This window comes from Podarcis melisellensis, assembly GCF_964234715.1.
Source record: "Podarcis melisellensis genome assembly, chromosome: 5".
Lineage (NCBI taxonomy): Eukaryota > Metazoa > Chordata > Lepidosauria > Squamata > Lacertidae > Podarcis > Podarcis melisellensis.
In genome coordinates, this window is record NC_138537.1 from 70,416,749 (window position 1) to 70,433,912 (window position 17,164).

A 17,164-nucleotide genomic window follows, 5' to 3' on the forward strand; every position below is an offset into this window, starting at 1 on the left:
TGCCAGTATATTGCTTTTTGCCCTCGTGTTCCCACCCCACCCCCGCAGCAAAGCAACATCTGTAAAAAAGAAGAAGAAGAAAGCAACCTGGGTTGAAATGGAGAGCAGCTTATTCTGAAAGCCTTCCAACAAGCAATGAGGAATCAAGATGCCCCTTAACCTTTCCCTGATCCTCTTTCCCTTCTACCTGATTATAGACTCTGCATGTTTAGCTACTTTAGTGAGCTTCAATGCATGCTCCCCCATGTGCAGCTTCCGATTGGTTTCAGCTTTGCCGTATCAGTCCACAAGCTTCCAGTTACCAGATGTAAGTCTGCAATCCCATGTATACTTATATGGAAGAAAGCTTTATTGAATCCAGGGGTGCATACTTTGAAGTAAAGATGCATAGGATCTGGCTGTCACTTTGGGACTGCATTCCTGTCCACACTTCCTCGGGCAAAAGTCCCAGTGAACTCACGCTCCCACCTATAGACTCAAGCTGCATAGATTAAACAGGTGATGTTAATTCTATGCTAGTTATTTATCTGGTCTGCTTGTCAACCTACCTACTCATCTATTTCTGCTGGGGAGAAGAATAAGAGGGAGGAAAGCTGACATAATTTAAAGCTGCCAAGGAAGGCTCGGAGAACTCGTGGGCTGTCAAACAGAAGTGAAATCCCAAGCCCCAGAGAAAGGATCGGAGACGTTTCACAGTGCTTGGCAACAGCAGAGACTCTGGTGTATCATTTGCCAAAACAACTCCACAAGAAGCTTGGATTTTGCAGAAAGAAGACTAGGACAGAGGGTTTTAAACATATTTGTGAAAATGAAAGAGCACCGACCTCAGCAAGCAGTTGGTCAACTCTTCCCAAAATAGCTGTCTCCATTTGGTCTGCGGAGAGGCAGGCAGGCAGCGGAGCGGATCTGTCTGCCTCCAAATCTGAAACCCTGGATTGCAGGTCCGACGTCCTGAAGTACAGCAGGAGGCTGAGCACCAAAGAAAGTAAAGATACTCCAGGCAGCCCAGAGCTCAGCAGAAGAGGTATCTTACAGCATCTTTCCCCATCTCCTGTCCTGGGATGTGTGAGGCAGCCGCTCTCCAAGGCACCAGGAGCAGCCCCCTTCCAGCCCTTCTCCTCCACCACCATTCCTTCCCTGGCCTGAGAAGCAATAAATAAATAAATATAGTATAAATAAAGCTGCAATCTTCCTCTCAGAAGTACAATCCAGAACGCATGAAAAGAGCACCGTCCAAGGGAATCCCAAATGCCACTGAAGGAAGAAAAAAACAGGACAGCTAACAAAACCAAACAAAAATGTATAGGGATCAAAAGGTGAAGGGAAAAGAATTTTCCCCTTCCGAGGGGAAAAATCAAACTCCAGAAAAGTTTTGGAGGTTTTTTTGGGAGGGGAGGGAAAACAATCTGATCAGGGCTGTTGTTGTTGTTGTTTGTCTTTCAGCCTCGTTTGTTGTCTCTGTTTTTCCTCCCTCCCTCTTTGTTTGATAAGTTTTCAGTTCCTTAGCAGAGCAGGCAACAGATTGTGCATGGAGGTCCCCATTAGAGAGAGGTAATTCTCAAATGATTGGGAGTTGTACTGTGGCTGTTCCTGACTTCTCTGTAATATGACACACATACACACACTCTCTCTCTTCTCTCCTCTCCTCTCTGTCTCAGATATGCTGGCTGCACGGCTTCCCAAAGCAACCTCCTCTGCTCTCCCTTTCTCTGCCGATGATTTATTTATTTATGCAAAACTGCTGGGTGGGATTGGATACTAGGCTCCCACCTCCTCCAAAGCCCCACAGGTCCCTCAAGTGCCTTTCATCAGCTTCTCTTTGAAGTGGCACTCACTGCAGTCATTTATAGCTGCAGGAAAGTGACTATAAAGCAGAGGGGCAGGACTTGTGTTACCCACCCACCCATCTCACATGAGGGCAATTACGTCTGTGGGTTTGTTTTGAATTTCATTGCATCTGTGGAAGTCAAGCAACATCCTCCTGGTCTGCTCTTTCCAGACAGGTCTGCTGTTTTCGGACCAATTTCGGATCTAAAGAACTTTGGATAGTTCAGTCACCCAAGTGCTTTCAGTCAGTTGATTTGTCCTGAATCCTTTTTTGCGGCTCCTTTCTTTGTATTGTGGCTTCATTGCTGATATGTCTGGATCCCTTTGGCTCAGGCATTTCACACATGTGAAGCATGTTCCTCATGTCAGCAAGGAAACCAAACTGCAATTCTGGAGAACGTGTGTGGGGGATGTAACTTCAGGCTAATGGTTCAAATCTTCTCGGTTAGGTTTGCCGGAGTACAGATATGTAAACCCTCGTTTAAAAATAGTAAGTTCATAGGACGGATTAACAGTTATGCAAAGTAGGCTATGGCCCCTTATACTATGATGAAACTACAGAGGAATTTCATAGTGAGCTGAGGATGCTTAAAAGGGATAATGTCAGAAAGGGACAGTAATTACAGTATGTAGGATTGACTAAAATTTCAGACACCTTTCCAGAATGAAGAATAGAATGGCCATGATTTCTGTACAGTTGCAGGATTTAGGTGCAGCTTCTGTGGATGAGTGTTGGCTCTCTTGGCTACTATCTATGATGGCTATGTTCTACCTCTGTTGCTAGAGGCAGGGCATTTCTGTATAGCAGCTGCTGGGAATCACAACTGGGAGAGTTCTGTTGCGCTAGGATTCTGCTTGCAGGCTTCCCATGAGCACCTGGTTGGCCACTGTGAGAACAGGGTGCTAGACTGGACTGTTCTTATGTTCTGAAATGCTGGTAGAGATTAATTAGGTTTGGTCTCTGACACAGGGATGGTACAGGGCTCCTGCATCCTTTACTCTAGCCTGTTAAAGGCCAGGACCTAGAGCTTAGATTAAATGAAGGAAACAGCATGGTTCCAATGGCTCCATTTGCCTCTGAAAAATAAATAACAGGAGGAGGAGGAGGACGAGGACGAGGAAGAGGACGAGGAAGAGGAAGAGGAAGAGGAAGAGGAAGAATGGGCATTGTTGTAATCTCTGTTTGCCCCCAGGACACAATAATTGGTGTAAGCTTTGTATGAGCCAATGAATTGTAGATTCTGTAACACTGAGATTCAGAAATCTTAGTTCAACAGTAAGAACCCCTTAAATTTCTCTCTGACAGTAGCTGGTAAGGGAATGGAAACAGACTTCTTTGGTTGGATACAATTGCCTTAGAACTCACTTTGCAGGTCCTGAAATTGCACATCTCCTCCCAGCCATTCTCCAGAACTTCAATGCTACAGGAATTAATTTGGCAGTTCATGAGTCTACTCAGAAGCAGTTCCAACATAATGGTCAAACTCCATGAGAACGCTCTGTAATTATTCCTGTGAAGCAGTAATATTTGGAAAATGCTGAATTGAAATTGAAAATCCATGTGGCTCTGCCAGGAGTTTGGCCAACAGGCAGGAACTCAGTGAGCTCTGGTCTACAGGCAAGTGGCCAGGTTGAGTCAATAGAGTATTATAACTTTAGTCAGCTACAACCTAAGGCAAGTTATGGAGCCATAAATACAAAATCATAGGTTTTTATCGGGGAGGCAGTTCCATAAGGTGAAGTAAGGTGAAGTAAGGTGAGCTGGGTGGGAAAGACAAATCGTGTATGTTGAAGGAGGAAGGTATTGGCTTGCTGGTTGCAGGTTACCATGGAAACATTGAGAAATGGAAATAATCTACTCCAGAAGAAGTGCTTGCTTATCCAAAGGCATAGCCAGGAGCCAATAGTAAACCCAAAAGAAAGGATGGATTGGTGAATGCTAACTCTTCCTAAGTTTAAACAACAAAAACTATTGTGGCACATGAGAAGACTAACAAATGTTATGTGCCACAACTACCCAAGCATTCCATGTTGGTTGAAAACCCTTTGCTGGTTTTCCATGTTGATTGAAACACCAGATAGTGCTTATGCCCAACTTTAGTTAGTGTGCCAGCTACAGCTTTTCCGGGATCTGTCCAACTTGGCCTCAATAACCCATGCTCTGATAACCTCATGTTCGAACTGCTACAGTGTGCATTATATGGGACTACTCTTGAAGAAGATTCTGAAGATGTACTATAGCTGAAGCTACATGCTGCTACATTGTTATGGTGTGATTAGAGAAGACAGGGCCTTCTTAGTGATGGCACCAATACTTTAGGACTCCTTCCCTGAAGAAATATGGCTGTTCCCCTCACTGTAGACATTTAGAGGCCTGCTAAAGACTCCTGTATTCACCTGGTCCTTCAGGAATTAAATGTCCCAATTTTTACCTGGAATTTTTTGTAATGGTATTTTAATTATGTTGTACACCGCCCTGGGCTATTGATTGGGAGGAAGGGTTGTATAGAGATCAGATAAATAAACAAAGCATAGTTTAGTGCAGCATACAAACATGGCCACTTAACAAGAGGTAACAGTGTGGTAAAGCTAGCTCCAGGTTTGTGGAGGCCCTTGGCGAAGTACCCTCTGAGTACCCTCTGAGTAGCATCCTCCAACAGCAACAGGCTAGCCAAGTGAGCTTACCAGGTAGTGATGGCAAATGACACCAGTACTCTGATTAGGGCCAAGTACCTGGATCTCTTGCAGCCCATGGGACTCTTGAGAGTCCCATGGACTGCAAGAAGATCAAACCTCTCCATTCTTAAGGAAATCAGCCCTGAGTGCTCACTGGAAGGACAGATCCTGAAGCTGAGGCTCCAATACTTTGGCCACCTCATGAGAAGAAAAGACTCCCTGGAAAAGACCCCAATGTTGGGAAAGATGGAGGGGACAAGGAGAAGGGGACGACAGAGGATGAGATGGTTGGACAGTGTTCTCCAAGCTACCAGCAAGAGTTTGACCAAACTGTGGGAGGCAGTAGAAGACAGGAGTGCCTGGCGTGCTCTGGTCCATGGGGTCACGAAGAGTTGAACACGACTAAACGACTAAACAACAACACCTGGATCTAGGAACCAGACACCATTTTAATTCCCAAAATGCCCACTCCACTTGGGGCACTGGGTAATATTAAAATGTCAGCAGGCTCTTAGCTGCTCTAAGCCCAGCTTCGGCTAGGGAGGGAGGGATATAAATAAAATTTTATTATTTATTATTATTATTATTACCATGTCCTGATTTATGAGAATAAATTCACGTAAATAGAGTCCAGGGCAGTAGGGAAGGTGTTAGAAGTGGATCCTGTGGAGTGTCCAGGATACTGGATTGGCAGAACAATGCAATGGTTTTATCCCAGTTAACTGACAGATCAGGCCAGACAAGCGTCCCAAATGAACTGATTGTGCACCCTAGAGCATGGTGCAAGATGTGCTGCCGACATGCAAGGATTTGTTTGCTGATGATGTGAAAAAGGTTCCCTAAAGGTAGACAGTTTGAAGTAACTATTTGAAGTCAATAGCCCATATTCTGAAAGACGACGACTCCACAGATCCTTAATGGATGTGTGCCTTCTTTGTGAATGTCCCAGTAGGCACCACGGTTTGGGGTCAGTCTACCTCATATAGACACACTGAAAGAAAGCAGCCCGAGGCTACTGTGAAGCGTGCTTACTAAAACACATGCTGAAAATTGGCCTCTCAAATGGAGCTCCCTTCTGACTCTTTGCCTGTCATTTACACAGTTTAAATGAACATTTTGCGTGCAGTCTGTGCTGGAAATTGCTGGCAAAGGAAACTCATATTTGTCTCCAGCCTGAGCTCAGTTTCAGAGTGTTTTGAAGAAATGGACCTTTTGGGACCCAGTTGAAGAGAGCGAGAGAGATCTGTTACCCTTCCGTCAAATAAACCTTTGAAGGACCCAAGAGCACACGGTGTTTATTCTTTGAACAGCCATATTCCTTTCACAAGCCACTTGTTTTCTAAAATGAGATTTTAGTGTCTGCTTGACAGGAAATCCTTTCTTAATTTCTTCTAATGGGTTCCTTGTCATTTAACAGCTCAAATGAATGTTGTGCCTTTGGTATGCTTTGCAAACATGCTCCTATTAACAGATATCTTCTTTCAACAGCTTTTCATATATATATCTGAGTCTTTCTAACACATGATGAGGTGCAAGGAATAAGTGCATTAATTTTTGAAGAACGTTGTGTAGATTTCTTCTGATCTTTGCGGTCGGTGCTTTGATTTTTTTTTTAAAGGTTCTATGGATCCAGCTCAGTTAACATTGTTATGCAGTATATTAATCTTCATTTGTTTATTCAATCACACCCCATTTTTTAGTCCTGATCAGCTCCTGATGTAGCTTTAGAAAAATATACAAATGCAATCCATGAAAAGGCACACTAGATTGGGGTGCCTGGTAGTGTTCTATGGCAATCTATTCTGGTCCCTAACAATTTGTTTTCTTGTCCAGGTTCCACACTGAGGTTCTTCCTACAAGATGGAAAACGAAGAAGGAAGTGCAGATGGACAAAAGGGCTGGTTGATTATAAAGATATCAGCTCACAGAAAGCTCCTGTCTGATGATATCAATATGTCCTCCGGATAGTAAATTAGTATTGCTCTCTCTTAAAAAGGATGGCAATTGCAGTAGAGATGGCAATTGCAATATGGAACTATGGATGGGCACAATCCTGTAATTCCCAAAGTGTATCATGAGAAAAACTGCTACAGTGTTGCAAGAAATAAATGAAATAAGGAATTAAAGGCTCTTGTGAGTTCATAGTATTCATCTACAGAGGGGGCTGTCCTCTGCATGAGTTGCAGCTTTGAACTTGCTTAGAACAATGATTCAAGCAATAACATGGGATGGACATGGGATGAGAGTTAAGAGTAGTTACTTTTCCACTCTGAAATCTTATCTCATTAGGCATAACAAAAGTTTGGAAACACTGGTGAACAATGGGATTAGAAGAGCAAAGAGGCAAACTGGTAGGTCAAGCGGATGGGTTGAGCAACCTAGATCCAAACCTAGTACACTCTAGATGGTTTGGTCTAAAACTACCATCATCCCTGACTGTGGGCCAAGCTGACTGAGGCTGATGGAAGTTGGAGAGCACCAGATTGGGTTACATGGTCAAAGTTCAAACATGGTCTGCCAGAATCTCTGCTGAGTGGCTCAGACCATGAACTAAGCAGGACAAGAAGTTATGCAGATGAATTCTGAATTTATTTGCTGTACAGTGGTACCTCGTTTTGAGTCCGTCCCATTTCGGGTCCATTTCGTCCAACATCCGCGGCAAACCCAGAACAGGTTACTTCTGGGTTTGTCGCTCGTGCACACGCAAAAGCGCTAAATCGTGCTTCGTGCATGCACAGAGCAGCGCTTTGTCGAGCGTCCCTTTTGTTGAGTGTCCGGGGCTCCACAACGGATCCTGGACGCAAAAGGAGGTATGACTGTATATGGTACAACTTCTGTTGGTGCAAATCATGGGGATCAGTAACTGAAATTCCCTAAGATGGGTTGAGAAGAATCTCTGTGTACTTCACTTACATAGGAGCCAACTCCTAGGGGCTGAGGTCCCTTGTCCCCACCCCCAATAAAATATTTCATGGGGCTGCCCCCCCCAAGTGATGGGCACTGCCATTCAAATGATGTGTGTGTGCCATGTCTTGTGATCAGTTATGCAGGGTGGAGTTTATCTGCCCACCCCCAATATTTTATTCAGGTTGGTACCCCTGTTCACTTGTAATTTCCTCATGCGGTCTAGAGGGCAAAGCTCTTTGAATCCACTCTAGGAATCACAAATTGAGACTTCAGCAAATACCAACCCCACCCCCTCCCCCCCAAAAAACCAGCCCAAATATCAATGAGTGTGGACTGCCTCTTGTGGATGTCAGGGAGATAGGAAAATGGGCATAGAAAGGAATAAATGTACCCTGCTGTGATCTCCTTAGGGTGTTAGCGGGTTTTTTCCTCACAGGGAGGGAAGTGCTCCAAGCTCCTGATCATTCTAACATCTATTCTTCTTTCAACAATTTTCCCCCCAGTACCTATGGACTTATGTGAAGGCATTATGATAGTGACCATTTTGCTTTCAGTCTCCCTCCCAATAATTCCAAATGCTGTATTTGATTTTGGGTTGCTATTTTTGTATTACTGCTGCTCTTTTCTTTGATAGAATCCACCCTGGTTTTCTTTCCTGATTTGCCAGCCAACGTAGATCCTATCTGTGTATAAATGGAGTTATGGTTTTCCTCTCCGGTGTGTATTACTTTTAGACTGACCTACATAGAATCTCATCTGCCATTTTGTTACTCATTCACCAAGTCTGGACTCTAGAGATATCCTTTTGGATTTTTATACACACAGTCTGCTTGGGTTTTCGCTAATCTGAATAATTTGTTATCATCTGGACACTCACCCCTGACTCTAGATAATTTATAAATAAGAAAGACAGCATCACTCCCAATACATGTCCTTGAGAGACCCCACTGGTTATTTCCCTTCATTGTGAAAACTTCCTATTTTATTCCCACAGCATCCTGTTTTTGATCCAGCTATCAATCTATAAGAGGCCTCGCTCTCTGATTGCTAGGTTTATTTAGGAGTCTTTGGTGGCTCCCCAGTGGTGATTCACCAATAGTCTGTTGCCACACTCAAAGAATTCTAAAAAGCTTAACAAGATAGGACTCCCCTTTGTAGAAACCATTCAGAAGCCCCAGCAAGGCTTATTCCTCTATATGCTTGAATTCTAGCGTTAAAACACTTTCCATCAATTTATCTGTTACGCATATTAAGCTACTGGGCTTGTAATTTCCAGACACTCCTTGAATTCCTTTTAAAAACAGGTGTTACTTTGACCACTCCTTCTAATCCTCCACTTAATGAGGTCAATTTTAGGGATAGCATCCATATTTTTGTTAGAAGACCATCAGCTGCATGTGTGTCTTGGTGTGCAGCATCAGCTTGGCAGGAGGAAGGGAGGTCAAGTGAGGTGCAGCCCCACCATGCTGGCTATATGCCATGTGAACCCAAATACACATTTATATTTAATTTGGATATTAGCTCTAGAACTTCATCTCTATATACCTCAGTCTGTGTTCCTCGGGTACCATGCCCAGAAAAGGCTATTCTGATGTGAGTTACCTTTACAGAATCCTCTGTAGTGACAGTTCAAATAATTAATCTCACTTCTTTGCAAACTCCTAATGCTTCTTCAGTAATGACGATAGGTCTATGAGATGTCTAATTCCTGTCACTAGAGGGAACAGATGCTGGTTTTTGAACTGATCAGAGTGTTGTACATTAAGACTTCAATCCTAACCATGCCTCCTCAGCGGTAAGTCCTGATGAATTCAGTGGGGCATACTCCTAGGTAAATGGTGTTAGGATTGTAACCTCAAGGATACCCTAAAATATGGAACTGGGGATTTGAAAGTGAATGTCTGAAGTACCGTATTGACCCGAATATAAGCTGCACCTTTAAACTTGGAGGGGGAGAGAAAAAACACCCAAATATAAGCCGCTCCCTTCCTCACTGCTCCTGGCTGCATACTGGGGGGGGGGGGTTGCCGTGTTGTGTTGCTGGCGGCTTTCCCCCTTCCTTGCTTTCTCCCTTCCCGGTGGGCACCGCTTTGCTGCGCTGCTGGTGCTGTTTGCCCCAAGCTCCTGGCTGTATACCGTAAGGTCACGAATAGAGCAGCACTTTAACTTTTCAAGGTCAAAATTTGGGGGGAAAGTGAGGCTTATATTCAGGCCAATATGGTAATACAGTGTTCAAGGTCTGCCCTTCTTGTCTGCAACAATTCATTCTATAGCTGTGTTCAAACAATACCTTTAAAGCACATTCAAAGCACATTCGAAACACATTATTTCTTTCAATAATTCTGGGCACCGTAGTTTACCCCTCACAGATTTAAAATTCCCAGCAACCTTTAACAAACTACAGTACCCATAATTCTTTGAGGGAAATAATAAGTGTTAAAGATATAGTGTGTTCACAGCATAAATTATTCAATTTCAGATTCTCCTGACAAGTCTGTAGTGTATACACATAACCATTACTGCATGCCAAAACTGTCACAGTAAGTTTTATTTTGGTAACTGGTTCTATACTTATAGGATGTTCAGCATGTACTAAGGATTATACCATGCATTTGTTTCAGTTTACAGCCTGCCTTGTTTTGGAAGGCTAACCACACAGAGACATCTATTTTCAGTACTATATAGACAATTACCAATTGTGCCAAAATATGCTAATCGTTTCCTAAACCAAACCACTACTTAAGTATATATTAAAACATTTATGCCACCCTTCAACCTCTTTGGGATTTCTGTGCAGTATACAACAAAAATTTATATCATAATGCAAAGTAACGTTTACAAAACAGCAGCTAAGACCTTTAAAAGGAGACTGAGATTTGCAACGTATTAAAATGCCTGGGTAAATAAAAGTATTTTGAATATTCCATCATAGCCATGGCCATGGCTTAAGTAAGCCAGTTGCTGGCATTCTTCCTCCCCACCCACTACCCCAATCTACCAGTGTGAGGGCTGCATATGAACCAAACTTTATCCTTAATGTTTACAAAGGAAAACGGCTACCATATGTGTAGCCTTCATACCTCAGAACTAACCAGAGAGAGTTCTCCATATTTCACTATTGATTTGGGATACAGGTATTACAGCCAAGATGCCTGAATGAGTTTATAACTGCTTTTTCCTGCCTCCCAGCCACCTCCATCCTCTCTTCCATCAGTTCATTTGCTGGCCATGTCATGCTGTTTCTCTAGGCGCGGGTTGCTGCATGTCAGCGTAGTTTAGGTCAAATGAGAAGCTTTGGCTGCAGATGTGCAGGGCGGGTAATTTCTTTATCCACAAGGCATTAAGGAGTCTTATAATCCTGTGCCAATATAAACGGACTAATTTAGCTGCAGACCTCTTCCAACTGGTATACTTTGAATTATCAGGGCTGCCCTGTTTAATAAAGTGCCTCCGGGGACATTCTCCACCCCCCAGGGAACTTGGAATCACTTTCTGACTCTTTGATATATGCAGAAAGATCCATGGTGTGGATCTTCCTAAAAATATGAAGTACAAGGCAGGAGTGTTTGTTCCTGACCCTGAAATGGGACTGGGAATGGCTGTGTCTGAAAGCTGGGAAAAGATAAATAGATGGCTACAATGCTAGCAGATGGTTTTCACCAGTCCAAAATTTCTAATTTCTAATGGAGAAATTCATCAGTATGGAGGGCTGATCATCATGCTCTAAATCATTTATACCCCGCCCATCCGGCTGGGTTTCCCAAGTGGCCTTCCAAAGGTTGATGTATTCCAACTCCCACCCACCCTAGGTTAGCCAGTTGTGCTCTAAATATCGGTTTTCCAAAATGAGAAAGTTGTCACTGCATAAAATATTTGCTGCGTTCCTGGTTTGTCTGGAGCTATAAAATATCATAGGTTCTAAACTACTAATGGTTTGGCAAATGGTAATCACATATGGTTTCCAACTGCCGATAATAAGATCAATACCATTTGCAGCATGGGGCAAAGTGGGTAAGGAGGGTAGTGACACACAACAGATATGTAAATGTTAATGCATGTATTTATGGAAAAATAGCCTATTAATAATCTAAATTTTAAAAATCACTTCTGGGTAAGATGGATTGGTCCATTCTAGTCTGCCAATTTTTAAGTTGAGAACAACACTCAGATAAGTGTAAAATCCAAAGAGTTATTTTATTCTAGTCCACACATTAGTCTGTGGACATCCCAATCAGTCAACAGAATCCACAAGCATCCCTTTTCTAGGTAACATGCCAACATGCCTTTCTCTATATATATAACAAGGAGAAAGAAGGGAAGAAAGATACCACTGGGTCTTTATCATCTGACTGGTCTATGGGCCAGGCTATAAATCTCCAAGAATAAACAATGGTTTGCAATCACCCATCACAGCAAGGAAGGGGAGGAGAGAGTGTGCCTACAAACAGCTCATTCCAAATCCTACATGAGAACAAGATATCTGCGCGCAGTCAAAGAGCAATGAACCACCCTTGTAGCCAGTATGAATCTTTAATAGCTAGTAGGTATAGTTGGCTGTGCTGGACTGGCCATGGTTTCCAGTCAGTCCTGAAATAAATCAGGTGATAGCATTCGGTAATTTTTTTACAATCACTCAGGGCTGTTGTAAGCATGAAAAGATATAAGTTGTATGTTTACAACTCTAAGCATCTTGGAGCAAGGGAATGATACAAATGGGATAAATAATCTCTTCTGCCTGTTCCCTAGAACCCCAGCATTTCAATTTCTATCCCAACAAACTTCACCACCACGCTTTCTTATGGGCCTCTCTGGTAGCAGCTGTAGTGCTGCTGAGTGAATGTGTACATGGCCTTTAGATGACTAATCTATGCTTCTCTTAACAAACATCACTGTACTGCCAACAACAATCTGCTTTGCTAACCATATGGAGCCATGGCTTTGTCACAAAATACCATGTTTAAGTGCAAATAATATCCCTTTTTCCCTTGTAGTTTGTAGGGAAATGAGAGGTCTTGGCTCGTTTAGGTGATCCATTGCTGTCAATAACTAGCAGGCCAACATCTCAAACTATTGTAAATATATTAATGCAAGACTTTCTTTGTATTCACTAGACTCAAGAAAGAACATCTGGAAACAGATGTTCTGTGAAGCAGCATAAAAGGCAGCGGAAGAACAGTAATGGCTCACAGCGCAGTGGTAAGGCAAGGAGCAACAATAATGGAGTTTGTCAGTGATTAGTCACTGCTGATTACAAGGGACAAGCACAACAGGAAGTAGTCATAAACCACTGTTTGCAAAGTTAATGTTCAATAGAGGAAAGACCTGAAGCTGCTGATAGTAGTATATCATCAGCAGTAAGAGTCTCAGGTCATGCAAATCAATCTGGGAGTGAGCAACTATTAGGCTGAGAACCCAGGCCAGAGAAAACAGCCCTATAGAACCAGCCTCCGTGGGGAGAGCATTCCACAAACAGGGAGCCACCACAGAAATTGTACTTTGTCATGTTGCCACCCTCTGGGCCTCTCGTGAATGAGGCACATGAAGAAGAGTCTCAGATGATAACCACAGGGTCTGGGCCAGTTCATATGGGGAGAGGCAGTCCTTGAGGTGTTGCAGTGCTGAGCCATTTGAGACTTCATAGGTCAAAACCCTCAGGGATGCAGGTGGCGCTGTGGTTTAAACCCCTTGAACTTGCTGATACGAAGGTCGGCGGTTTGAGGTGCTGCGATGGGGTGAGCTCCTGTTGTTCAGTCCCAGCTCCTGCCAACCTAGCAGTTTGAAAGCACGCGGTGCAAGTGGATAAATAGGTATCGCTCCGGCGGGAAGGTAAATGATGTTTCCGTGTGCTTCTCTGGCTTCTCCAGAAGCAGCTTAGTCATGCTGGCCACATGACCAGGAAAAACTGTCTGCGGAAGCAGACAAACACCGGCTTCCTCAGCCTGCAAAGCGAGATGAGCACCGCAACCCCAGAACTGTTAGCGACTGGACTTAACTGTCAGGGGTACCTTTACCTTTTTTAGGTCAAAACCAGCACTTTGAATTGGGCCCAGAAACTTATTGGCAGCCACTGCAGTCGAGCCAGGATCAGTGTAATATGTTCAAACCACATTCCCCCAGTGAGCAACCTGGCTACTGAATTCTGTACCACTTGAAGCTTCCAAGCAGTCTTCACAGTCATCCCCATGTATAATGCATCGCAGTAATCTAACCGAGGTTACCAGAACATAGACAGAAGTTAGGCTATTCCTGTGCAGATAGTGATGCAGGTGGGCCACCAGCTAAAGCTGGTGGAAGGCACTTCACTCCACCAAGGCCACCTGAGCCTCAAGCAACAGCCAAGGCTCCAAGAGTAACCTCAAGCTACATACCCACTCCTTCAGAGGAAGTGTGCCCCAATCAAGAGCAGGTAACCTCCCATCCATCTAGTCTAGGGAACCACCCATTAACACAGGCACCCCCAAACTCAGCCCTCCAACTGTTTGGGGACTACAGCTCCCATCATCCCTAGCTAACAGGACCAGTGGTCAGGGATGATGGGAATTGTAGTCCCAAAACAGCTGGAGGGCTGAGTTTGGGAATGCCTGCATTAGCAGTACCTCAGTCTTATCTGGATTGAACTTCAGTTTGTTTACCCACACCCCACACTCTGCAGGCATAACTCCTTTTGATGGTGACCATTTGTCTACTGCCATTCCCCCTCACCACTTAAATGCCCCTCCAAGTGATGCTACATCATGCTGTGCCATTGCTCATAAGGGCACTATGGGGAGAAAATGGCAGTTCTCACTGGTGGCCACCATTCTTCCACAAAAGCCACCTCTCCACAAACATAAGCTTCATTTTCTTGCTTTTCAGTTAAATAAGAGGATGCCAACCTTTTAGATTGTAAAAATATTGTTCTTCACTACTGGTTGGTCAGCTACAGAGCCAGGGTTTATTCCGAATGATAATGAGCAGAGCTGTGTGTAAGGTAGAGTTCAATGGCTTTTCATTCATTACAGGTTACCTGCCAGAACACAGAAAAAAATAAATGGATAAAAATGAATGGATGGTTGAGAACTCTAGTCAAAGTGGGATCATTGCTCCAAACAAAGCCAAATTCTGGTTCATTATAGGGAAGATGATTCCAAACCCATTTCTTCACTGTTCTGCATCAAAGGGAAAGTGCAGGAACCGAACTTGCATTTTTCCCCCCTGGTGGTGTCTGGGTTTGATTTCATCCAGAACGTACCCCTCTGCAATCAGAGGTCACAGAGATGGTCATCTTCTCCAGCTGGAGCGGCACAATGATCTCACTTCCTGATCATCCTGGGTGGTGAGACTTTTTAACAGGCAAAATTGCAAAAATGAAAAAAAAATTCTCCAGTGAGAAAATGCTGAAGAACATCAAAGTACCGACAATCTGTTCAGAAAATGTATCAAAGCACACTTCTAAACACCAGTACTGTATATGGGATATTTGTATGTGTTTTTGTGTGTATCAATTCATTTTTCATGATGGAAAGTAGAAGCCATGTTAAACAACATTTAAATATTAGATAACATAATAATAACTCAAGACTTTAATTTATCAGAAATAGGGAGGGGCCATTACTTCTTTATCCCAAAATCTCAGGTGCATAACCTAGATGGAGGTTATCTGCAAACTCCATCTTTGAATCATCTACAAGCTGACTTCATGACATCAGCCTAATTTCTGCACTTTGCCCCACTTCTCAACTCCCTCACTACCTGCTTATTGTAGAATCTTGCCTGATGAAGACTTCTGGAGAGCTCAAAAGCTTGCCATGCTTTTGTGACATTTTAGTAGGTTCCCCAAAAAGGCATAGTCCAACTATAGATTTTGGAGGGGGTTTGTGTACGGATCAACACAGCTACTTTTGCTCTTTATGTGCATAGATGAATACAAAACTAGCCATTCAGGCAGAATCCTACAACCAGAGGAAGATGATTTTCCACCATGTGGACTTTTCATTTTGAGGATTACATCCCCTCCAACCGCTAGATAATACTGTTTGACTTCAATTGACTCTTTTTACCTAGGACATCATCCAAAATTAATCCCTGGCCTTGCTAAATTAAAGACTGCCAGGTTTCACTTTACTCCCGCTGTCTGCCAAACCCAGGGACCTGTGTGTTACAAGCCAGACTTTAATTTCTCAGAGTTGGGGATCAGCTATTGCTTCTTTATCCCAGATTCCCAGGTGTGCAACCTGATATCTATAGCACCTGGGAGAGACTTCAGACTGCAATCTCCATCTTGGAACTATCTCTAAGCTGACTTCATGACAACATCAGCCTAATTTTTGTACTCCCCACCCGCACCCCACTTCTCGCCCCCCTCACTCCTATCTTGCCTGATAACGAAGGCTGGAGAACTCAAAAGCTTGTCACACTTCTGTGACATTTTGGTTGGTGCCAACAAAGGTATTTTGGTTGTTAAACAATGTTGCAGTTAAAGGGTAATGATAGTTATACAGTATATACAAAAACTTACACAATTAGAATCAAGTGCTCAGAATGAAGGGAAAGGACAAGATGGAAGCAATACAAGATGGACAGGTGGGAGTGGGCTGAGAATAACAACACCAAGATTAAAGTAGAACTAAAGGTGAAACAGAAGAATGAAGCACCAATAAAAAAGGCAGTAGAAAGGAAAAGGAACTAGTAATAAATAAAAATGCACATGTAAAATCTGTGTACTGTTCTTCAGATTCTTTGGGGTAAAACATTTTGCTGAGAAAAAAAGAGTTGTAGAAAACAAATAAACTATCTCACAAGCACTATGAAGCCCCCTGTCACTTGGTACAATATAGCCAGGAGACTTGTGGACTACACTTTCATCATCCATGTCAACTGACCAAACTGGCTGGGTCTGATGCAAGGCCACAGGCTCCCCATCCCTGTAGTATAACATATTCTACACTGGAATAATTGGCTTCCTATGGTGGGCGAGTTTTAAGCATTCCACCAACAGCCAAGATGCGGTTCTGCAGACAGAAGGTGATGAAAATTTCAGCAGCTGCGATTACTGAGATCACCCATCAACATGGTCAGATTAATCCTTACCTTAAACACAACCTTTAACTTTCTTGCGTACAGATGAATGGTAGTCAACCATCCAATGGGGAACACTAAAGTGTTATAAAAAAGGTAAAGGTAAAAGGACGCCTGACCATTAGGTCCAGTCGCAGACAACTCTGAGGTTGCAGCGCTCATCTCGCTTTACTGGCTGAGGGAGCCTATGTACACCTTCCGGGTCATGTGACCAGCCTGACTAAGCCACTTCTGGCAAACCAGAGCAGCACACGGAAACACCGTTTACCTTCCCGCCAGAGCTGTACCTATTTATCTACTTGCACTTTGATGTGCTTTCAAACTGCTAGGTTGGCAGGAGCAGGGACCAAGCAATGGGAGCTCACCCCGTTGTGGGGATTTGAACCACTGATCAGCAAGCCCTAGGCTTTGTGGTTTAACCCACAGCACAACCCACATTATACAAGTGTTATACAGTGGTACCTCAGGTTACATACACTTCAGGTTACATATGCTTCAGGTTTAGACTCCGCTAACCCAGAAATATTACCTCGGGTTAAGAACTTTGCTTCAGGATGAGGACAGAAATTGTGCAGCAGTGGCAGGAGGCCCCATTAGCTAAAGTGGTGCTTCAGGTTAAGAACAGACCACCAGAACGAATTAAGTTCTTAACTCGAGGTACCACTGTACTTGAAAATAATACAGTGGAAGGTGAAAT

General features: G+C 43.5%; 1 long non-coding RNA gene across 1 annotated transcript in view; it reads right to left on the reverse strand.

Annotated features, from left to right (window-relative positions):
• The window catches only part of LOC309370942, a 45,844-nt gene that overhangs the window by 11,942 nt on the left and 16,738 nt on the right, over positions 1-17,164 (reverse strand). The window lies entirely within an intron of this gene.